This window comes from Microtus oregoni, unplaced genomic scaffold (assembly GCF_018167655.1).
Source record: "Microtus oregoni isolate MIOR12 unplaced genomic scaffold, Mior012 000126F_ref0000101, whole genome shotgun sequence".
Taxonomy (NCBI): Eukaryota; Metazoa; Chordata; class Mammalia; order Rodentia; family Cricetidae; genus Microtus; species Microtus oregoni.
The window spans coordinates 480,374-502,417 of NW_024544769.1; positions in this window are offsets into that span (position 1 = coordinate 480,374).

A 22,044-nucleotide genomic window follows, 5' to 3' on the forward strand; every position below is an offset into this window, starting at 1 on the left:
AATGAGGTCCTTAAAAGAGACATATATGGGTCTAATCTACATGGGAAGTAGAAAAAGGCAAGATCTCCTGAGTAAATTGGGGGCATGAAGACCATGGGAGAGGGTTGAAGGGGAGGGGAGAGAAAAAGAGGAGGACAGAGAAAAAATGGATAGCTCAATAAAATAAAAAAAAATAAAAAATAAAACAAAAACATGTTGATAAGATAATGTCTCAGGAAAAAGTACAGTAGGGTAATATTGGGATTGCCATGGAGAGGTACATGGTTGCAATTTGAAAATGAATGTGGTTATGAAAGTCTTCACTGAAGGGGATGTCTGCATAAAATCTACAAGGATGGAGTTAAACATGCACTGGTGAAAACCACTCCAGACAGAAAGATTCTAACAAGGAGACACTCCTGACATTTTGAAGATACTGCAAGAAGGTCATTCTAGCAAATTGTACGCATTGAAAAGGTGCAGAACAGGAAGTCAGAGAAGTAATGGTACAGGGCACATTATGTAGGTCCTTGGAGCACTTTGAAGTACTTTGGTCCAGAAATGAGTTAGAAGACATTGCATGATTATGAGTTTCATAGTATCTATGATATATTATGCTTTAAATAGATACTGAGTTTAGAGTAATTGGGGCAGACATTTAAGGGAGGATGACAAAGGTTGAATCAGAGAATCCAGCTCTGAGGTTAGGGCAGTGATCTAGGCAAGAAAATGTAGTAGTAACAACAGGATTTTCACACAGGAGATGGTAGAACTAATGGAATTCTGGATATGTTGTTTATATTTAACTACATTATATATGTTTTGTACATGTACCACTACTCAGCTGTGGAGGCCAAAGGACAACTTTTGGTAGTCAGTTTGCTTCTTTCACCAAGTGGGAGTCCTAGGATCAAGCTCAGATCATCAGCTTGGTAACAAGTACCTTTAACTACAGAATCATCTTACCAGTATAGGATGAGCTTTAATGCACAAACTGGATTTCCTGGTGGACTTGAAGTACAGTGTAAGAAAAAGAGACGGATAAATATGAATTCAAAGTCTTGGCCTAGAAAAACTCCCAGATAGTGAAATTTTCCATTGATGGAAAAGAGAAATATCTTTGTTATGATTCTGTTCCTGTGAAGAGACACCATGGCCAAGTAAACTTATAGAAAAAAGAATTTATTTGAGCCCATGAATATTATGGTGGGGAGAATTGGCAAAGGCAGGCAGGCATGGTTTTGGAGTAGTAGACGAAAGCTTACTTGTTGATCCATGAGCACTGGGTAAGAGATCTAACTAGGAATGGTGGAGTCTTTTGAAACCTTAAAGCTCTTCCCCAGTGGCACACCTCCTCCAAAAAGGCCACACCTCCTAATCCTTACAAAATAGTTTCACCAACTGGGAATCAAACATTCAAACATATGAGATGATGGGGCCAATTTTCATTTAAACCACCAAAGGAAAAACTTTAGCCATATGGCATGTCAGAACAGGGATAGAAAGCTTAGTTTGAATTATTTTTTTTATATTTGAGCATGTGTAGAATATCTGATACTTGTTCACTAAGTGTCAACTGGGTTTCCCAATAATTATGACAGCATCAACTGCATTATGTATTTCTAAATGTTACATGGGAAAGCTGTGTATATTCCTTGTTGTGATTGCCATGCTATTTTATACAAACATAGTTTCTAAAGTGCTGAGTGAAATATGAAATATACATTCACCTACAGTAACATTATAATCCTCCAAATATTCTCTAACAGTGGTAAAAACTGATGACAATATTTTTACCTCTACGTTTCAATTTTGACCCTTCTCTCAAATATCCCCTAAATGCACCACCAGGTAGTTTTAGACTTAGTCATTTCATTTTTAAAAATGGGAACCCATTTTCCAGGAACCTCTTAGGTACTGATAAAAGAAGGGGGATGGCGAGTATTAGGACTGTCAGGTATTATCAAATGCTTTTGAACTATTTTGAGACAAAATTGGAAAACATACGGGATACCAAAAAGAAGAAAATTTGATAGTTTACTTCATTAGTATCATAAAAATGTTTGTCCTATCAAGATAACAGCTATAGCATGGAAATAAATATTCTACAGTGCCTTTTGGAATTGAACAAATGACCATCAGACATAGAGGGGATTTCACCAACTACACAGTCTCAAAGGATTTTTACTTGGGTGAAGATGTGGTAACATTTTTTTGTGTGTGTGTGTGACATTCATAAGGTCCTGGCTCTATGTATACCACCACAAGGGGGAAAAAGAGACAGTTCTAAAAAGTTTCTGAGTGAATTTTAACCATATTTACATATGTATTTTGCAAATCGTACAGTTCTTTAACAAATGCTAAGTGTTTAAGGAAAGCAGATTTATTTAATCTCAAACCTAAAATATTATTGCTATCACCATCTTAATATTTACTGAATGTCCATTGAGTTCCTAATGCTGTGCTATATTTTATAATATATTCTTGGATTTTGTGGATTGTAATCTCACATCTGAGATAGTCACAATTTTTTAAATCATTTCTCCATAGTATCATGAGAAGCAGCAGAAATCAGTGGTATATTAAGAAGTGTTAAGTAGGTGTAATGAAAGGACCCCCGGGGAAAGATTTTCTGTCTCCCAACTAAGAAAAATCCCTACAGGACGTCTGATTCAATGAATTGCTGGGTCCTTCGAGTCAGAAAAAGATCTTTGGGAGCATTAAATTGGATTGACACACACTGCCTTGAGACAATGTCAGAGGCTTCTACCAAAGTACCTGCAAATCACAATGCAGTTAGAAGTGAATACATTTATACAAGGATATCATTTTCAAAACTTGACACTTCATTTGCCTACCAGAAGCGTAGTAAATTTGAAAACTTGAAAGATGTATTCCAGCAGAGAAATAGTCCCCCTACCCAACTGCAAACATTATCAGTGCCATCTCTCGGCCTGGGCACTGAAGGAAAAGGTTATTTCAGAACAGCTTCGAAGTCAGATGGTTCTATAAGCTGCACCCTAACATGTTGGCTTCCATCTCAGTACATTTCGAAAGGCCAAATATGATGCCTGACTGCTGCCAAGTCTTAGCACTTCTGTCAGTAAATGATATTGAATCTCTCAAGCAGCAATGTGTTATTTTGATCTTTTCCCACTGCTCCTTAGTTCCTCCCTGGCCTCTGGCATGAAAAGACAGTCATATCTAGGAGCAATTAATTCACCTGGAGATTTTCTTTATCCTCACTGTACTGCATTTGTTATCAGAAGATGTATAGCTCAAAGTAACAAGAATTCCTGAAAATATCTTTGATTTACATGCCAGGTAATCCAGAGCACAGATTTACAGTCTTTTCTGCTTGAGGGACATACCCATTTCTTCAATACCTGCTTGCGATTCTGGGTCTTCTAGGTTCCTAGTAGGACATCGGCCTAAATTGCATGTTTTCAATGCAATTACTTCCCAGAACATACCATGGTGTCTTTTAACTGACTTCAGCTGTTCCGTTCCTTGTTTTCTTTTGTTTTAATTTTCTTTCTTTTTTTCTTTTTCTTTTTTTTTTTTTTTTGGTTTCACAAAGGAGGTTCATTGCAATGAATTTTTGATCTTTTTGTCGCGATCCAAGAAAGAACATGTACCTGCTAAAATTTGATTCAGAAACAGCCTAACATGTTGGTCCAAGTTCTTTGGTTTCTGATGCAAACCACTGAGTTGTATAAATGTTTTTGTACAAAAATCTGTCTTTTGCACTTTTTGAAATAGGAACATATTCATCGTAGATAGCAATGTTACATCGTATAATTTTTGCATTCTCATACCCTTTCTCCCTCCTCAGCTATTTCCCTTCAATCCCCAGGCTGAATTCACTTTCATTTTACACATACATATGCACACACACACACACACACACACACACACACACACACACACACCATGTTCTTTCTCTACATAAAAATCTAGAAATCCCGGGATATGTATCCTACAACGCCCATCTCCTATAACCAGGCAAGACTACCAGTTGAGGGATTGGGACATCAACCCAGCCAACTAACCTTTGACCTACAGTCAGTCTGTCCTGCTTATGGAAAGTTCTGGTGTAAAGGTGGCACAGAGATTGTAGAAGTGGCCAACCAATGAATGGTCCAGTCTGAGACCCATGCCTTGAGATTGAGCCTACCACTAAATGCCTGGTGTGCCAGGACCCAGAGGCTGGATGGCCCAGAGACCTAGGGTAAAACCAAATTGAACTGGAGAAAAAAATGTCAATGGAATGATGCCTAACAATATTCTGCTATACTTGTAGATTGGTGCCTGTTCCAATTGGCTCAAAGAGGTTTCATCTAGAAACTTGTGGAAACAGACTTAAAGACCCACAGACAAACATTAGGCCTAACTTGAGGAATACTACTGTAGAGAGGGAGAAAGGATTGTAGAAACTAGAGGGGTCAAGGGCATCACAAAAAAACCCACAGAAACAACTAACCTGGCTCACAGGTATTCACAGAGACTGACTGACCACCAGAGAGTTTGCATAGGATTGACTTAGTTCCTCTGCATATATATGACAAGTTGTGTAACTTGGATTTCCAGAGCAGGTACTGTTTCTGACTCCTTTGCTGACTTTTGAGACACTATTCCTCATACTGGATTGCTTTGCTCAGTCTTAATACATGAGGAGGTGCTTAGTATTACTATAACTTAACAGGCCATGTTTTGTTGATAACCATGGAAGGCCTGCCCTTTTCTCAAAAGAACTGGAGGAGTAGTCTAGTACCCTGAAGTATCATTAGCTTAAAAGTATTATCTTCCCGAGTCTCCTTAATAATTAGTACATACACTTGTAAACTTCATTATTCTGTATCTGAAACTTAAAAAAAGTTGATACTTCCAACTTGTTATTCACTCACTTTGTTCCCGAAACAGTACTCTATTATAATGTAGATATAGTCCGGGCGGTGGTGGCGCATGCCTTTAATCCCAGCACTCGGGAGGCAGAGGCAGGCGGATCTCTGTGAGTTCGAGGCCAGCCTGGTCTACAAGAACTTGTTCCAGGACAGGAACCAAAAGCTACGGAGAAACCCTGTCTCGAAAAATCAAAAAAAAAAATAATGTAGATATAGAATAAAAGTATTTTAAAGATGGAGATATTAGTAAGAATGCAAATAATCAAACATTCTTGAATGGAACATGATAATAAGTGGAGACTGTTTTTTCATTCACAGCCACCCAGACCCAAATAATCACACAGAAACTATATTAATTTCAACACTGTTTGGTTGATGGCTCAGGCATATTTCTACCTAGCTCTTACATCTTAAATTAGCCTATTTCTATTAATATATGTAGCACCATGAGGCTGTGACTTAACAGTAAGTTTTTGGCATCTTTCTCCTTTGGCAACTACATGGCGTCTGCCTGTCTCGCCTTCTTTCCTTCTCTATCTCTGTTTGGATTTCCTGCCTTGCTATATTCTGCCCTGCCATAGGCCAAAGCAGTTTCTTTATTAACCAATGGTATAAAATATATTCAAAGCATACAGAGGGGAATTCCAAATCATCTCCCCCCCATTTTTTTGTCTAAATAAAAAGAATGGTTTTAACTTTAACATACTAAAATTACATATAACAAAACAGTTCTCAGGTAAGAATTGCAGTTATAATATTTTTGCAAGTCTTAAGTTTCATATCTATTTTTATCTTATATCTTAACTAAGGAAAACTATAATTGTAACTATCTGTCTTCAACTCCATAGAAGACCCACAAAATATATAATATTACCTATCTAAGCAAGAAGTGCATTGTAAGCAACCTCCAAAACTCTAGAATTGACAGGAACATCTTGCTGCCTGGACAGTCACACAAAATTCGTCTGTAACATTGGGGCATCCATCTTCAGCCTATAGGCCCATAGTATCCAACAGACTTTTCCACGAATCAGGAAATTTGAAAGACTATTTTGCCTATATTGGCAGTTTGTCAGTCACTTTCTTTTGTATCCTGCAGAATGTCTGGCAGACTCTTTCATGAAGCAGGAGCCATGAAGGCCTGTCTTACCTTCTTTTGGCAAGTTCAGGTGTCATTTTTCTGTGGGTCCTGAATGTCCAGTTTATATATCATATCATTAAGCAGTCTAGGCAAGAACAGTTTCTTGCCCAAATGGCTAGGCTTGTTGCATTAAATGCAAATTCCATAACAAGTTTCTTCAATGCCCATAAACTTCTCTGAATTGTTTCTCACAGAAACAGATGTGTCTCTTTGATGAGAAAAGTTTAAGCTCTTAAAATATTTTAAATGCCATATTCTGTAGGTCCTTAAAGTGTTGAAGATTATCTAGCTGAAATATGTCTCTATATGTTGAGAAAAACCTTACAAACCTGACTACAAGTTTGTCTATTATAAATGACTCTAATGATGTGTAATTTTAAATTATACATTGCATTTTTAAATGAGCTGTATAATAATACCTTATATAAGAATAGAAATATACATATAATAAAATTGACTTTAACTTTGTATCAACAAACCAAGGTCCATACCAATGTCAAGTATTCATGTCTATAGTATATCTCTGTTGTCGGGTTTCTGCCTGCATGTTCTGCCTGCATGTATGCCTGCTAGCCAGAAGAGAGCATCAGATTTCATTACAGATGGTTGTGAGCCACCATGTGGTTTCTGGGAATTGAACTTAGGACCTCTGGAAGAACAGCCAGTGTTCTTTATGCCTAAGCCATCTCTCCAGCCCCACTTACATCCCTTCAAAAATAAAGTGTTTTATTGAGCTAAGTCAGTATTAGTATCTGACTGTAAGTTAATAATACTGCTTTTATTGTGTGGTTAAGAAAAAGAGAGATGTTCTGCCAATTACAATATGACTTTCTTTTAAAGAAATATATTTATTTAAGTATAGAAAATCACTATTATAAATATAATTTTAAGTGATAGAATTTGAGAGTGTTTGTCCTATCAAAAGGGCTTATTTGTTTTATTACAAGAAACACACTTACTTCCATTTGTTATATCTCCCAATTTCTTTCTTTATTTTTTTTTTTTTACTTTCATGTTTACTTTGTACTGGCTCAAAAGTTTATGACCTTGACCTTCTACTCCAGGATGAATTTTGGAGACTTAGGCCTTTAATTGTAACCGTTGCATCTAATATTTTAATTCTACTGGAAGGACAATTACATAGCATCTTGACTATACCTTCTGTAGACTTAGAGAATTTCAAAGAGTACATAGTGCTCTAATTTTGTGTCTGCTAAATGCCAACAAGATCACTTTTACTGTGACCCCATCTCAACTCTGGTGTATAACACACTATTCAAAGTTGAATCTTTGATCCCAAGTGTAAAATAGATCTATTACTTCTAGTAATGGCATGCCCTTTTCCCTTATTAATGTCCCCAATAATATTAAGTCTTTGGGGACATAACTGTTATACACCACTAAGCTGACTGAGCCATTTACAATAACTCATAGTTATTTTCCTTGGAGAATTCTTCCAGTATAAAGTCATATGAATGTCTTTCAGAAGGCTAGACTTTCTTATGATATAAACTTTTTTCATATTTACTAAACATTTTTGTTATAGCGTATTGCTCATTTTTGCATTTCAATTAAGTTTGCTTAAAATTAATGTATTTTGTGCCATACTCCTTAAGGAACAATCTACTAAAATGCCACTTTGCACCAGTTAATGTGCTGAGTCAGTGTCAGAGGCTGGTACAGATTCAGTGGTGGCTATTGGGAAAAGGTTTGGGCTGAGGAACTCAGACAGAGGTAGCAACTAGTAGGATATAGGAAGTGACGTTGCACTGAGGTACCCCTTTCTCTGTCTCCCCTTATCTCTTTCTCCTGGTAGCATTATATGGGTTGCCTCAATCTGATAAAATAGCTCCACACACATTCTAACCAAGAACCAAAGAATGGCTTTAACATCTCTAGTGCTCTCCAACTTCCAGGAACTGACTCAATTCTTACATCACATCATCTTCAGAAACATATGTACTTGGTCTGTACAGCACTTTCGGTGACTACCATAGATTTTCACATGCAGATTTACTTTTAATCAATTAGTTAAGCATCTTTTGCATGGTATTCTATGTTTTACAAAATATTTTAATGACCCACAAATAATAATTAGTAGACTATGATTTGTTGAGAACTTACTACACTTCAGGTATTTTATGCATTCATTTAGTGAATATAGATTATGATGATTTTATGTTTTTCTGGACATTGAAGTCATATCAGTAAATCAATAAAAAATTTATTTGATTTATAAAAACCCAACTTTTTGGTTGTGATATAAAGTAATTATACCATAATAAATTTACTTGATGTGTTCTATAGATAATATAAAGTACGATATGGTGAAATAAATAATTCTCATGAAGAGAATGCTAATTTATACAGAATAGTATTGGAAAGTCTCTCTGGTAAGGGGATATTTGAATAAACAGAGAGGGAAGGTCGTACTTGACTAGTAAATTTACAAACTCCATTGAGGAATATCACTCACATTTGATGTATGACATTCAAATATCACCTAGATTGGCAACTTCTATTATTTAGAAGAATTAATAAGGACAGGAGTGAGAAGAAAATAAATACATACATGTCTATAGTTTTTGCTGTTTATGATGTAAAGAAATATTGGTTAATTTCTTCCACTTAGCTGTTCCACTCTACACACAACTTGTAACTATTGATAGAACAAATAGTATGGGTAGCATGTTTTGCTTTCGGTTTATAATTTCTGTCCAGGGTACTAGGTCACCATATGTGTGTGTGTGTGTGTGTGTGTGTGTGTGTGTGTGTGTGTGTGTTTATTCTAAAGTATACTACTGTATAAAATCTTATTTAGGATTAATATTCAAATAAATTAATTTTATCAAACATATACTGTTTATTTTTATTTAATTTTTTTTCTTCAGACTGGTCTATGTGAGCTTCAGGCTGACCTCCAACTCAGAGATCTTCTTACCTCTGTCTCAAGTACTGTGACTAAAGGTATATGCCACCACAGCTGCTCCTCTTATCCTTTTCAACTGGATAAATGAGCTGTGGATTTTTTTAGTGAATAGCATATAGGTGGTAATGATCAATCATATATCTCTGTGAATTAACATAGAATCTGTTTACATCATTGTTAAGGAATAGAAGTAGTTTCACTTAATGAAAACCACAACCCTGAAGGACTACACAGGGGAAAACTAATTTGGGATGAATGCTGGCAGAGAATAAGTATAGATACAGTTGAGAATCCAGAACATAAACTTAGTTGCCAAGTGATAGAAACCTTGAACTATAGACTGGGATGGGAATGATTGAACAATCAAGAAGTAGAACTATTCGGGGACTGAGAGTCTGTCACACTTACATGAAGACATAGATGATAATAAGTTTAGTTTAATACTAATTATGGAAGAGAGATTCTCTGGGTCGACATGTGAGTAGGAAGATAGCAGGATGTGTGTTTAGGTAAACCCTTGTAGACATTTGGATGTAAACACAGTGAGACAGACAGGTCTCACAAGTTGATTGCATTCTCCATTGTATGTATATATGGGCCTCAGAGTCATTAAAATCTGTGTGGAAGCTAAATATTTGGTGTTTGGTTGAATTAAGGTATAAATGTTTCTTTTGTTCTCAAAGTTCTTTCCTCTGTCACCACTACTCTGTTAGTTACACTAAGCTGCAAGCTTTCACAGGAGAGTACAGAGGTGATTATACCAAAGTTAATAGCACATTCTTTGTTTCTTCCTTTAGAATAATAGGTATGTAGTAAATAGACTCCATCTTTAGGACAGAAAGCATGACCTAGAAACTGGAGTGATTTAAATAGTGGTCAGTTGTATAAATAACAGTAAATAAAAATTCTTGTCACAATTAATTTTGATAATAGAATCTAAAATAGTATGCATTGACTTGGGTTTTGGTCAGAACCAAGATGCATTGTTCCTTAAGGTTAATATTGGTTTTATCTCCAATCAATATTTACCCCACAATTCAATATACGTGTGTCTGCCTTTAACACAAGTCAATATCTGCTTAATGTCTGAAACTTGTTTCTTATTAGTGCATTTGAAACATCCTGATGGCCTTGAGGAAGTCTGGAGGGTTGGAGTGTTCTGCATTCTTATACTGTCTCTACTGTCAATCTATAAACAGCAGAGCTGTACAACATGGCTGCTTCTAGCATAGATACTTCTCCTGAAGCTTTCAGAAACCCTAATGAGAAAAATAATGGATGATTAGAAACTATGATTTTTCAGACTTTTTTTGGGACAGTATGTTAAAGGTGACACTTTCAGAAAAATTTAATTTGAGAATATGAGAATTCAAAGTTATGTCCACAGCTATTTTATAAAGCATTACTAGTTTACATACCTAATTATTTTAGAATTGCTTGTGGCCGATTATCTTTTATTCATGAATAACACACTAGAACCTTTTAAATTAATTTCTGTATGTACTATTCTTCAGGACTTAGATTTTTCTAGAATAAAATGATCTTCAGCACATATTCCTAGGAACTCTTGTGGCTGACCTCCTTGGATCCCCCTGGACATTATTTTGTTTCTATCTCTTCATACACTGAATAGCATGAATTAATAATGGAAACTTTCTATGCACAATGCAAGCAACTTTGAGTGAGGTCACAGAAATATTATTTGAATGGTATTAATTTAACTTTAATATTGTTTATAATAGACCAGATTAGAACTGAGTGGAACAGGAAAGTTCTATTCTTACCCCACAATCAAATAATAGAACCTAGTAGGAGATTCATTCTCAAGGTTATAATATGTTTTGATTGCATGTAACATTAGTCAAATCATCTTTTGAATAATATGGATATGGACATTTTTATAATGTAAAAATAATATTGAGATATGGGAGGGTAGAGAAGAATATAAGAAAGAATTTCAAAGGACTAAAATCCAGACTCAACAAAGAAAGGTTAAAGGGATTAGAGTTATTTAAGCTTGTCATAAATAACAAAAAGTCATGAAATTATGATCATAAGTTTATGAAGGATGTTTAAATGATAAGACCATAGAGGAAGCTTTCTGTTTGTCAGAAAAAAAGCAAGAAAATTGTGTTGAATCAAAGAGTAACATAGTTGGAGGGTGTTTAACCAGAAATATATTTTGGAGGTTTTGTTATGGTGTAGGAGGTTCTTCTTTTCATGTGTTGCTTACATTGGTTAATGAATAAAGAAACTGCCTTGGCCTGATAGAGGCAGAACTTAGTTAGGTGGAGAAGACAGAACTGAATTCTGGAAGGGAGTCAGAGAGTCACGATCAAGATGCCAGATTCAGACATGCTGAATCTTTTTCAGTAAGTCACTGCCACATGGCAATATACAGTTTAATAGAAATGGATTAAATCAAGATGTGAGAGTTAGCCAATAAGAAGCTAGAACAAATGGGCTAAGCAGTGTTATAATTAATATAGTTTCTGTTTGGTTATTTCAGGGTTAAGCTAGCTGGGAGGTCAAGCAAGCCCTGCTCTCTGCAACAATTGGTGGCCCAACATGGCCAACTAACTTCATGTAAAACCTAAGAGGGCTTAAAAAGGAATTCTAAAAAAGTACAGAGTTTAACACACCTTCTTGCTCTTTGCTAGCTGCCTGCCGCAGCTCCTAAGGAGATTTTCCTGATTCAGTGTAGCAGTAAAAAAGCTACTGTGGTTTTGAAATGCTGGATTTCAGGGCTATGCTGCTCATGCGAACTCTGGCTCTTTTGGAAGACCAAGCACTTGAATGGGAGTTATGAGCATTGTGCTGCATGCAGCCTGCTTGATGGCAACTTGAACTGGTGGTGTTCTTGGAATTGTGGTACCATGCATGGCTCAGAGGCACAATTGGCTCCAGGTTCACCATGCTGGATTGTGCAGAGCACGAGCAGCAACTACCATATTTACCATAATAACAGCGTAGCTTAATTTTTATACATTGCAGCAAACATGTGTTACTGTATTACTCTCACGAATGGCACAACTTAAGTTTTTTAAGAAGTGCTTAGTATTTTTAGAAGTGATCCTGGACAATAAAGAATTATAGATACAAAATAGGACAGATTCAGATATAAAAGACCTCTAAATGGGCCACAGTGTTGGATAAATGTACCTAGGCTTGAGAGAGAAAAGAAAAAAAATATAGAGAGTCATAAAATAAACACTTTAAAAAAAGTAGATTGTGTAAAGAGACAGAGGAAACTAATAGAGTAAAATCAAGCCACGTAAAAATGAAAAATTCACAGAGAGTCTGGATTCTGTATATTATTGTGTTTTCTTTCAATTTTTTGACTTGGAAAGAGCTAAGTACAGAGAGACATTTCATTGTATGGGCTGTTAAGCCAAATGAGCATGTAAAGTTATCATGACTTCAGAATTTGTGTCTAAGGATATGGTTCTTTGGAAAAGAGGTTCTTCTTTTGTTTTCACAGAAGATGAGAACCTGTGGATTAAATCTACACCAATATGGTTTCATGGACCAAGGCCTCCTGAAAGGTTTCCATGAACACCTTCAAAAAATTACTTCATTAAACTGATGACTGAGATGAACCTGGCACGCAGGATACACCATAAAATACCTGATTAACAGCACCCCCATACAGCAGGAATCATTTTGGAGAGAAAAAACTGTGCCTATATTTCCAAATATTGTTTATAAATATTCTTTTACATTTAAAGGGGGATATGATATAGAGATGAATAATTTTCATTGGTATGGATCTTGCTTTATTATTACAAATTTAAGGTCAATTTTGTTATATATATGTATTTCTGATCTTGATTAAGGTATTGTGATTGTGTAGCTCATTAAAAACTGTAATGAATAATTAAGAAATGTAGGTTAATAGAGTCATCTTTATTTTATTTTATTTTTTTATTGAGAAAAGAAAAAAAAAGTTTCCCCCTCCTCCCAGCCTCCCATTTCCCTCCCCCTCCTCCCACCCTTTCCCCCCTCCGCCCACTCCTCTCCCTCTCCAGTCCAAAGAGCAGTCAGGGTTCCCTGACCTGGGGAAAGTTCAAGTTCCTCCCACGTCTGTCCATGTCTAGGAAGGTGAACATCCAAACTGGCTAGGCTCCCACAAATCCAGAACATGAAGTAGGATCAAAACCCCATGACATTGTCCTTGGCTTCTCATCAGCCCTGATTGTTCACCATGTTCAGAGAGTCCGGTTTTATCCCATGCTTTTTCAGTCATAGTCCAGCTGGCCTTGGTGAGCTACAAATAGATCAGCCCCACTGTCTCAGTGGGTGGGTGCACCCCTCGTGGTCCTGACTTCCTTGCTCATGTTCTCCCTCCTTCTGCTCCTCATTGGGACCTTGGGAGCTCAGTCCAGTGCTCCAGTGTGGGTCTCTGTCTCTATTTCCATCCATCACCAGATGAAGGTTCTATGGTGATATGCAAGATATTCGTCAGTATTGCTGTAGGATAGGGTCATTTCCTGTTCCCTATCCTCAGCTGCCCAAGGAACTAACTGGGGACATCACCTTGGGCTCCTGGGAGCCCCTCTAGGTTTAAGTCTCTTGCCAGCCCTAAGGTGGCTCCCTTAACTAAGAATTGTGCTTCCGTGCTCCCCTATCCAGCCTTCCTTTATCCCAATCATCCTTTTTCCCCAAGTTCCCCCCATCCTCCCCTTCTCACTTTTCTCTCCCCATCTCCCCTTACCTCCAACGCACCCCATCCCCAAGATCCCACTTTTTCCCCCGGCAATTTTGTCTACTTCCCATAGGCAAGAGGATAACTATATGTTTTTCTTTGAGTTCACCTTGCTATTTAGCTTCTTAAGGTTCACCATCAAACCACACACACTAATAGTAGGAGACTTCAACACTCCTCTCTCACCAATCAGACAGAAACCTAACAGAGAAATAAGAGAATTAATGGAGGTAATGAAGCAAATGGACTTAACAGACATCTATAGAACATTCCACCCAAATAGGAAAGAATATACCTTCTTCTCTGCAGCTCATGGAACCTTCTCGAAAATTGACCACATACTTGGTAACAAAGCAAACTTCCACAGTTACAAAAAAATATTCGTAACCTCCTGTGTCTTATCAGATCACCATGGATTAAAATTAGAATTCAACAACAATGCTACCCCCAAGAAAGCCTACAAACTCATGGAAACTGAACAGTCAACTACTGAACCACACCTGGATCAAGGAAGAAATAAAGAAAGAAATTAAAGTCTTCCTGGAATTCAATGAAAATAAAGAAACAACCTACTGAAACTTATGGGACACTATGAAAGCCGTCCTGAGAGGAAAGTTCATAGCACTAAGTGCCCACTTAAAGAAAACAGATAAAGCACACATTGGAGACTTAACAGCCCACCTGAAAGCTCTAGAATAAAAAGAAGCAGACTCACCTAGGAGGAGTAGAAGCCTGGAAATAATCAAACTGAGGGCTGAAATCAACAAAATAGAAACACAGAAAACAATCCAAAGAATCAATGAAACAAAAAGCTGGTTCCTGGTGAAAATCAACAAGATTGATAAACCCCTATCTAAACTAATCAAATGGCAGAGAGAGAATATGCACATTAATAGGATCAGAAATGAAAAGGGGGACATAACCACAGACACAGAGGAAATTCAGAGAATCGTTAGATCTTACTACAAAAGCCTGTATGCCACAAAACTGGATAAAGTAAAAGAAATGGACACTTTTTTAGATAAATACCATATACCAAAGTTAAACCAGAACCAGGTGAACAACCTAAATAGACCTGTTAGTCGCGAAGAATTAGAAGCTGTTATCAAAAACCTCCCTACCAAAAAAAGCCCAGGACCAGATGGTTTCGATGCGGAATTCTACCAGAACTTCCAAGAAGACCTAATACCTATACTCCTTAATGTATTTCACAATATAGAAACAGAACAGTCATTGCCAAATTCCTTTTATGAAGCTACAGTCACTCTGATACCAAAACCGCACAATGACTCAACCAAGAAAGAGAATTACAGGCCAATCTCACTCATGAATATCGAAGCAAAAATTCTCAACAAAATACTAGAGAGTCATCTTTAATAGTCAAGCTTGTAGTCATGTTAGTTAGATTTTCTAGATATATAAAGATATATTTCATTTAGAAAGGTATTCTTCAAGTCTTCCAGAAACCTTCAGAATATGGCATTTAAATGCTTTAATAACTTAGGAATTTTCATGACAGTGAGATATATATGCTCCTGACAGCACCAAGCTACTTTGAGAGGAAGATGCGCATCGGAGAGGCTCCATTTGGGAAAGAAACTGCTCTTGCCTGGACTGTTTCACTGGACACGCAGTACCCACAGAGAGATGATTGATGAATTTGCCTAAAGGTGAAATGATCATTTGAGGTTCCTGCTTCATAAAAGAGTCTGTGCGACATTCTTCAGGATATTGATGAAAGTTATTGAACTGTTTTTTGAAATCTCCTGCTTTGAGAAGGAGTCTGCTGGATACTATGGGCCTGTATGCTGAAGATGGATGCCCCAATGGTACAGAAGAACCTTGGGTTACTGTACAGGCAGTGAGATGTCTTAGTCATTTCTAGAGTTTTGGAAGTTGTTCACAATGAACTTCCTTTTTACTTAGGTAATATTATATCCCTCTAGTGTCTTTGATAGAGTTGAAGAATTTATACTTATAGTTACATTTTTCTTAGTTATGATAAAAGATAAAGTAGATATAAATATTATAACTGTAATTCTTACTTAATAACTGTTTTATTATATGTAATTTTACTATTTTAAAGTTAAAGCCTTCCTTTTTCTTTAAAGGAAAAAGGAGAAATGATGTAGGAGGCTTTTCTGTTCATGTGTTGCTTTCTCATTGGTTAATGAATAAACAAACTGCCTTGTCCTGATAGGTGCAGAACTTAGGTAGGTGGAGAAGACAGAACTGAATTCTGGGAGGAAGAAAGCAGAATCAGAGAGCTGCCATGAAGATGCCAGAGTCATACATGCTGAATTTTCCCAGTAAGTCACTGCCACATGGCAACATAGAGATTAATAGATATGAGTTAAATCAAGATGTGAGACTTAGCTAATTAGAGGCTAGAGCAAATGGGCCAGCTGTGTTTTAATTAATACAGTTTCTGTGTGGTTGTTTCAGGTGTAAGTTAGCTGGGTGGCAGGGACAAACAAGCAGCCCTCTTTCTTGCAACATTGGTATAAGAATTTAAATAATTGACTGTTGTTCATTTATAGAGTTAATTGTTAATATGCCAATATCATTTTTTCTTTTGAGACAGAGTCTTAATACACAACCCTGGTTGTTCTGGAAGTCACAATGTATATACCAGGTTTGCTTCAAACTCAGAGATGCACCTGTCTCTACCTCCTAAATGTTGAGATTAAGGCATATACCACAACACCAGAACACAGTAGGTTTCATTTTGTATAAGGCTACCAAAAAACTATTGTATTAATGTAGCGGTGTAAACGAATGCAGACAGATTGTAAAAATATATATAGTTTTAATGTAGAAATAGACTTACAGAACCACCGTTCCCGCGGAGACCAGCAAAGCAGAAGAGACAGTTTGGAGCACGCTTGCCAAATTTATAGGCAGACATTAGCCCGAGGCGAACACGCCCCCTAAGGGGCGGGACTTATCCCTACATATTAAAAACAAGAATTAGTACCTTTTTCCTGAAATTTAGTAGCTCTTTACATGGAAAATTCATTAAATCTCAATTTGATTCAGTGTTCTACCCATAATAAGAGTCTAACAATGCTGACTATCTTGGAGTATGTTTCCCTAGTCATCAGTTTTTAATTTAGTCATGTTAGCTTGATGTGGTCAATGGCTTGTCATAGTATATAACATGACTGAAACATATAAATCTTTTCTACCATTCTGCTTGCTTGCTTGTTCTTTTACCATGAATATAAGCATAGATTGCCATGCTCACCTCTAGAAAAGGTTAAACCACTTGATTGGAGCAAACCACCACTTCCTGGGCTAACCCTAGTTCAGATAGCTGCTAGTCCATTTTCAGATCCCTGAGCAAGACTAGCTGAAAATGGAGGAAAGTGTGTAGCTATGCTTAACACCCTTGAATCAATGTTTTACTCAACAGTAGACTCATGGTTGTAATGACTGTTGTTTTCAGCACTAAGATTTGGAATGATGTGAGAGCCCCCCTTTTTTTTTTTTGGTTGTTGTTGCAATAGCTACTATCTGAGTACCTCAGCTTAGTACTTGCCTTTAACAAGTCTTAATTTATTTTTATGAACAAAACACAATACTTTATAAGTTTACCTAAACTGTTACAAATGCCACTATGAAGAAAATCTTGAGTGACTATTTCTGTTTGGTGTCATGTAGATATCACTCTTGCAGTGAGCTGGGAAATAGCAAATCCTTCACAAAGAGTTCTTATACTTTTGCATATTAATTGCAAGTAAAACTTCCTCCCACTAATGCTAATATGAATTATGGGTGTGTGCTGAAGCAAAATGTATTCCATGACTATGAGACTAATGAATTAATTTAGTAACTCAAAGTCTCATCTTTTTATTAGCTTCCCACTCATTACCTTATGTATTTTGCTTGTTGTAGTGAGTGCAAAGGGAAACATCTAAACATTCACTGGCTTGCCCATAAAATAATCTGAATTTTATAATGCAGCATTAAAACTATACATATATTGAGGGGTATCTTAAAAATGCCTGACCATTCATTTTATATTATATTTATTCAAAACTGTCAACCTTGATTTATTGTCTTCAAATTTTCTTTTGATTAATGTAAATCATGTGTTCATTTATCAAATTTCTTTTCAGCATCTTCATTGATACTGTTCACTTTCTTGTCATATGCTACTAAAATCTATTTCTTTGCTGATTTCAGTTGTATAATTGCAAGTAATTGACATTGTTTTCTCAAATATTCTGCTTTCCCTATAATCAATATTCACAATGTTCATAACACATATTGATTTATTAGTAACTAGATTCAGTTTGGAATTTTAAATTAGGGGGAGACTATGAATCAAGAGACACAGTAAGTGTCACATAGGCTATCACAAATCTTTAAACTGTAGCTTGATGTTTCTATATACAAATTAAGTTATAATTAAATAATTCTAAGAACTTATGAAATATATAGCACTATATGTGTTAATAAAACAAGTACTTTTGTATATTGTAGAGAAAATATTTCCATCCACTTGAAGATAACTTAAAAATAATTCAATGATGTTAAACAAATAATGGAATATAGGGAATATGGGAAGAAAAAGATAATGCTAGCATTTATTAACATAAACAAATTCTACCTAACATCCAAAAATTTTTCCCACTGATCTCATTTATGCTGTTTTATTCATAAAGTATTACACATGAGGAAGAAATAAAACTATAGAAAAAGGATAATATTGGCTTAAGGAAAGCTTATTTTTAGAAGGAATAACTGACAATATTTATAATTAGAGTGGAAATTCATAAAGAGTCTGAGGATACAGATGCAAGAAGTATCTTCAGATACTGTAGTAAGGTCTATCAGTAGCTGCACCACAGGCACTCTGTTCCTCTGTCTTTGATTTGCTGACCTGATATTTAATTTACTTCAATCTGACTCCCAGTCTTATGTGTTGCTAATGTGTGTTTGGGAAAGCAATTAATGACTCCTAACTTGGTCATTTCAGTTTCAGTCCCTTTGTAGCACTTTACTGAAAGTGGTCTCCTGCTTACTAACCTCCAGTGGACATTATGGCAACACTCTCTTATCCTCCCTTGAACATTCCTTTTGTTCTTCTTTGTTAGCTTTGGTGTGTTTCCATCAATTATATCTTTTAGTTGTTTTGTAAATCTTTCATATACATAATTTTAGGTTTAGCTTTATTACCTCCATTGCAAACCATTAAACTGGAAACTTTGGCTGTTTTAGGACTTTCTAACTTCAGAGACAAAAACATCATTTTGATTATTACATTTAATTAGTGAGTTAACCAATATTATATGGAAAAAATCAAGGTGTAAGAAATTTGTATTTTGTAATCAGTTAAATGTTTGTAAATAAATCAGAAATGTTATGTTAAAAGCATGATGGATTTAGGAATACATTTAATAAAAAATGTGACAGACACCATTATACCTGAAACAACAATAGATTTATGAGTGCACTGCAAAAATTTTAAATGAATGGGGGGAAACATGTTTATGGATTGTTTAGAAGGCAGAACATTGTTACAATGTCAATTCTTTTACAATTGATCCACAGAGTAAATGTAATCCCAATCAAATCCCTGCAGAGTATGTTTGCATGTGTAAATTGCTTAGCTGATTATAAAATTTGTATTGAAATGCAAAAGCTGTGAATAGTCAATGCTATCTTGAAGGAAGAAAAATAACATTAGAGGAGTTGCACTAGGATTTTCCAAGACAACCTATAAACCTTTAATGATTAAGACAGTGAAGTATTGATAAAAGAATTGACCAATAGTCCAATAGCATGAAAAGGGAGGTACAGAAATAGCCCACATGGAGTCACTTGATTTGTACCTGATTACATTGTAATTAAGTAAGGGGCAAATCGTCCTTTTAAAAATATGTTGTCACACTAATTGCATTTTTTACGAGAGAAAATGGTCTTTGATACCCATGTCAAGCCACACACAAAATATTATTGAAATGGATTGTTGACAGAGGGTTTTGTCCTACCTGGTCCCGTAGCCATTAAGTGCCAAAGAAACACATTGAATCTTACATTAATTATAAACTTCTCGGCCTATAAGTTTAAGCTTCTTATTAACTCATATCTTACAATAACCCATAACTTTTGTCTGTGTTAACCACATGACTTGGTACCCTTTATCACTGAGGCATTCTCATCTACATCTTCCTTCCTCTGTGTCTGGGTGACAATACCAGACTGCTCCTTCCCTCTTCCCAGAATTCTCCTGTTCTGGTTGCCCCACCTATACTTCCTGCCTGGCTACTGGCCAGTCAGTGTTTTATTAAACCAATACAAATGACAAATCTTTACAGGGTACAAGACCATTGTCCCACAGCAATGGAGCAGCAAATTAAAAGTAAAAACTAGAACACTTGAACTAGTAGAATAAAGCTGACTAACTAAGATCCATGGTGTGAAACTCAGGAGCCTGCAACCTTTCCTTGCGAATGATGTGTTAATGGAAGGCAGCCAGACCATTCATTTATGCATTCTTTAGGATTGCTTTTATATAACGTTTGCATTTAATTTGATGTTATGACTTGCAAAAACATGTCTATTTACAATTTGGCAAAATCTGTTCTAGAAGAAAACATAGGTTTAACATCTTGTGACTATGGAGTGATTGTTTGAGTATATTACATTGAGAGAAAAATAACAAAATTAAACCATCCAAGGTTAAAAGAAGAAAAATGATAACTATTAAATTAGGAACATGTTTACTGGGAATTAAATATAAAATATAATAAAAAATTTGAAGAGATAATTAGGCAAAAGATGATCCAGCTTTAAAATGAGAAAAAGGATTTTAACAGCCATATAAATAACTGTGATGAATTTGTCATTAAGGAAATTAAAAGCAAATCCACAGCATAATAACTATTTCATATCAGGTAGGATAGCTATAAAAATATCAAAAAATGGGCAAATATATGGAGAAGGTGCCATCTTTCGATGTTGTTATTTGAAATGTGAACTGAACTAAGCAAGAGATTATACAATCCAATATTCTATTTATATGTATATTCCTAGAATAAAAAATTTGCTCACATATAACCTCCTATGAATATTTATACTAATAACATTTATAATAGTCATACTTTTAAAGTTATGCAAATGTCTATTATTCCATTAATGGATAAAAAGTATATCCATACAATATTATTTTTTAAGATTCTTCCTTCCTCCCTGTTTCCCTCTGCCCCCTCTTCCTTCCTCCCTCCATCCACCTCTGCTTTCTTTCTTTCTTTCTTTCTTTCTTTCTTTCTTTCTTTCTTTCTTCTCTTTCTTTCTTTCTCTCTCTCTCTTTCTTTCTCTTTCTTCCTTCCTTCCTTTCTTTCTCTTTCTTTCTTTCTTTCTTTCTTTCTTTCTTTCTTTCTTTCTTTCTTTCTTTCTTTCTTTCTTTCTTTCTTTCAAGGTCTCACTATATAGCTCTGTTTGAACTAGAACTCTCTATATAGATCAGGCTGGCCTTTAACTGGGAATAAAGGCATAAATCACTATGCCTAACCTTAAGTTTATTTTTCTTCAGCTGTGCATAGGCACATGGAATTGTTCATATTAATGGAGCACTCTGTTATATTTTGATGTGTACATATACTATATAATGCTTAATATTGAACAGATTTTTTCTCACATGTTTATCATTTTTTCATGCTAAAAACTTTTTTAAAATCCTCTTTTCTCTTAAAAATGGAATATTACTTAGACATGACAATGAGAGAAGTACTGGTAGATACAGCAGTTTAGATAAACCTTGAAGGCAGTGGTAGGTGGCCAGTCAGATAGCTTGGCAAGTGAATGTTGTCTGTCTAAAGAACTCATAAACACAATCCATGGTAGAAGGAGAGAATCAGTTCTAGAAAGTGATTCTCTGACTTTTACTTGCCTGCTGCAACGTGTACATGTCCTCACATAAATCATACATACAGCCTAGACATATGTATGTACACATATATACTAATAATAAATAAAAATAATAGTAACAAAGGAAGCATTTTGTTAACTTAATGAAGCCAGATACAATGGGAAACATGTTGCAAGATTCTATTTTTTTGAAGTGTCCAGAAGAATTGAGTTCACAACAAAGGAAAGTAAGGAGACTAATGGCTTCTGGGGAATGGGTGATATCAGATTCAGAAGTGAATTTAATGAATGTATCACACATCTCTTAGAAGTATTGAAAATGTTCTTGAATTCTCTAGTGTTATCAGTTGTACAACTTCAATTGTTCAAAACTTGTTGAATTGTACCTTTAAAAAGGAGAATATTATAGAATTTGAATATGTATTGATAGTTATATATAAAACTGTAACATGGTATTTGTCTACTATACAGTTAAAACATATCAAACAGCCATTGAAAAGAAAGAAGT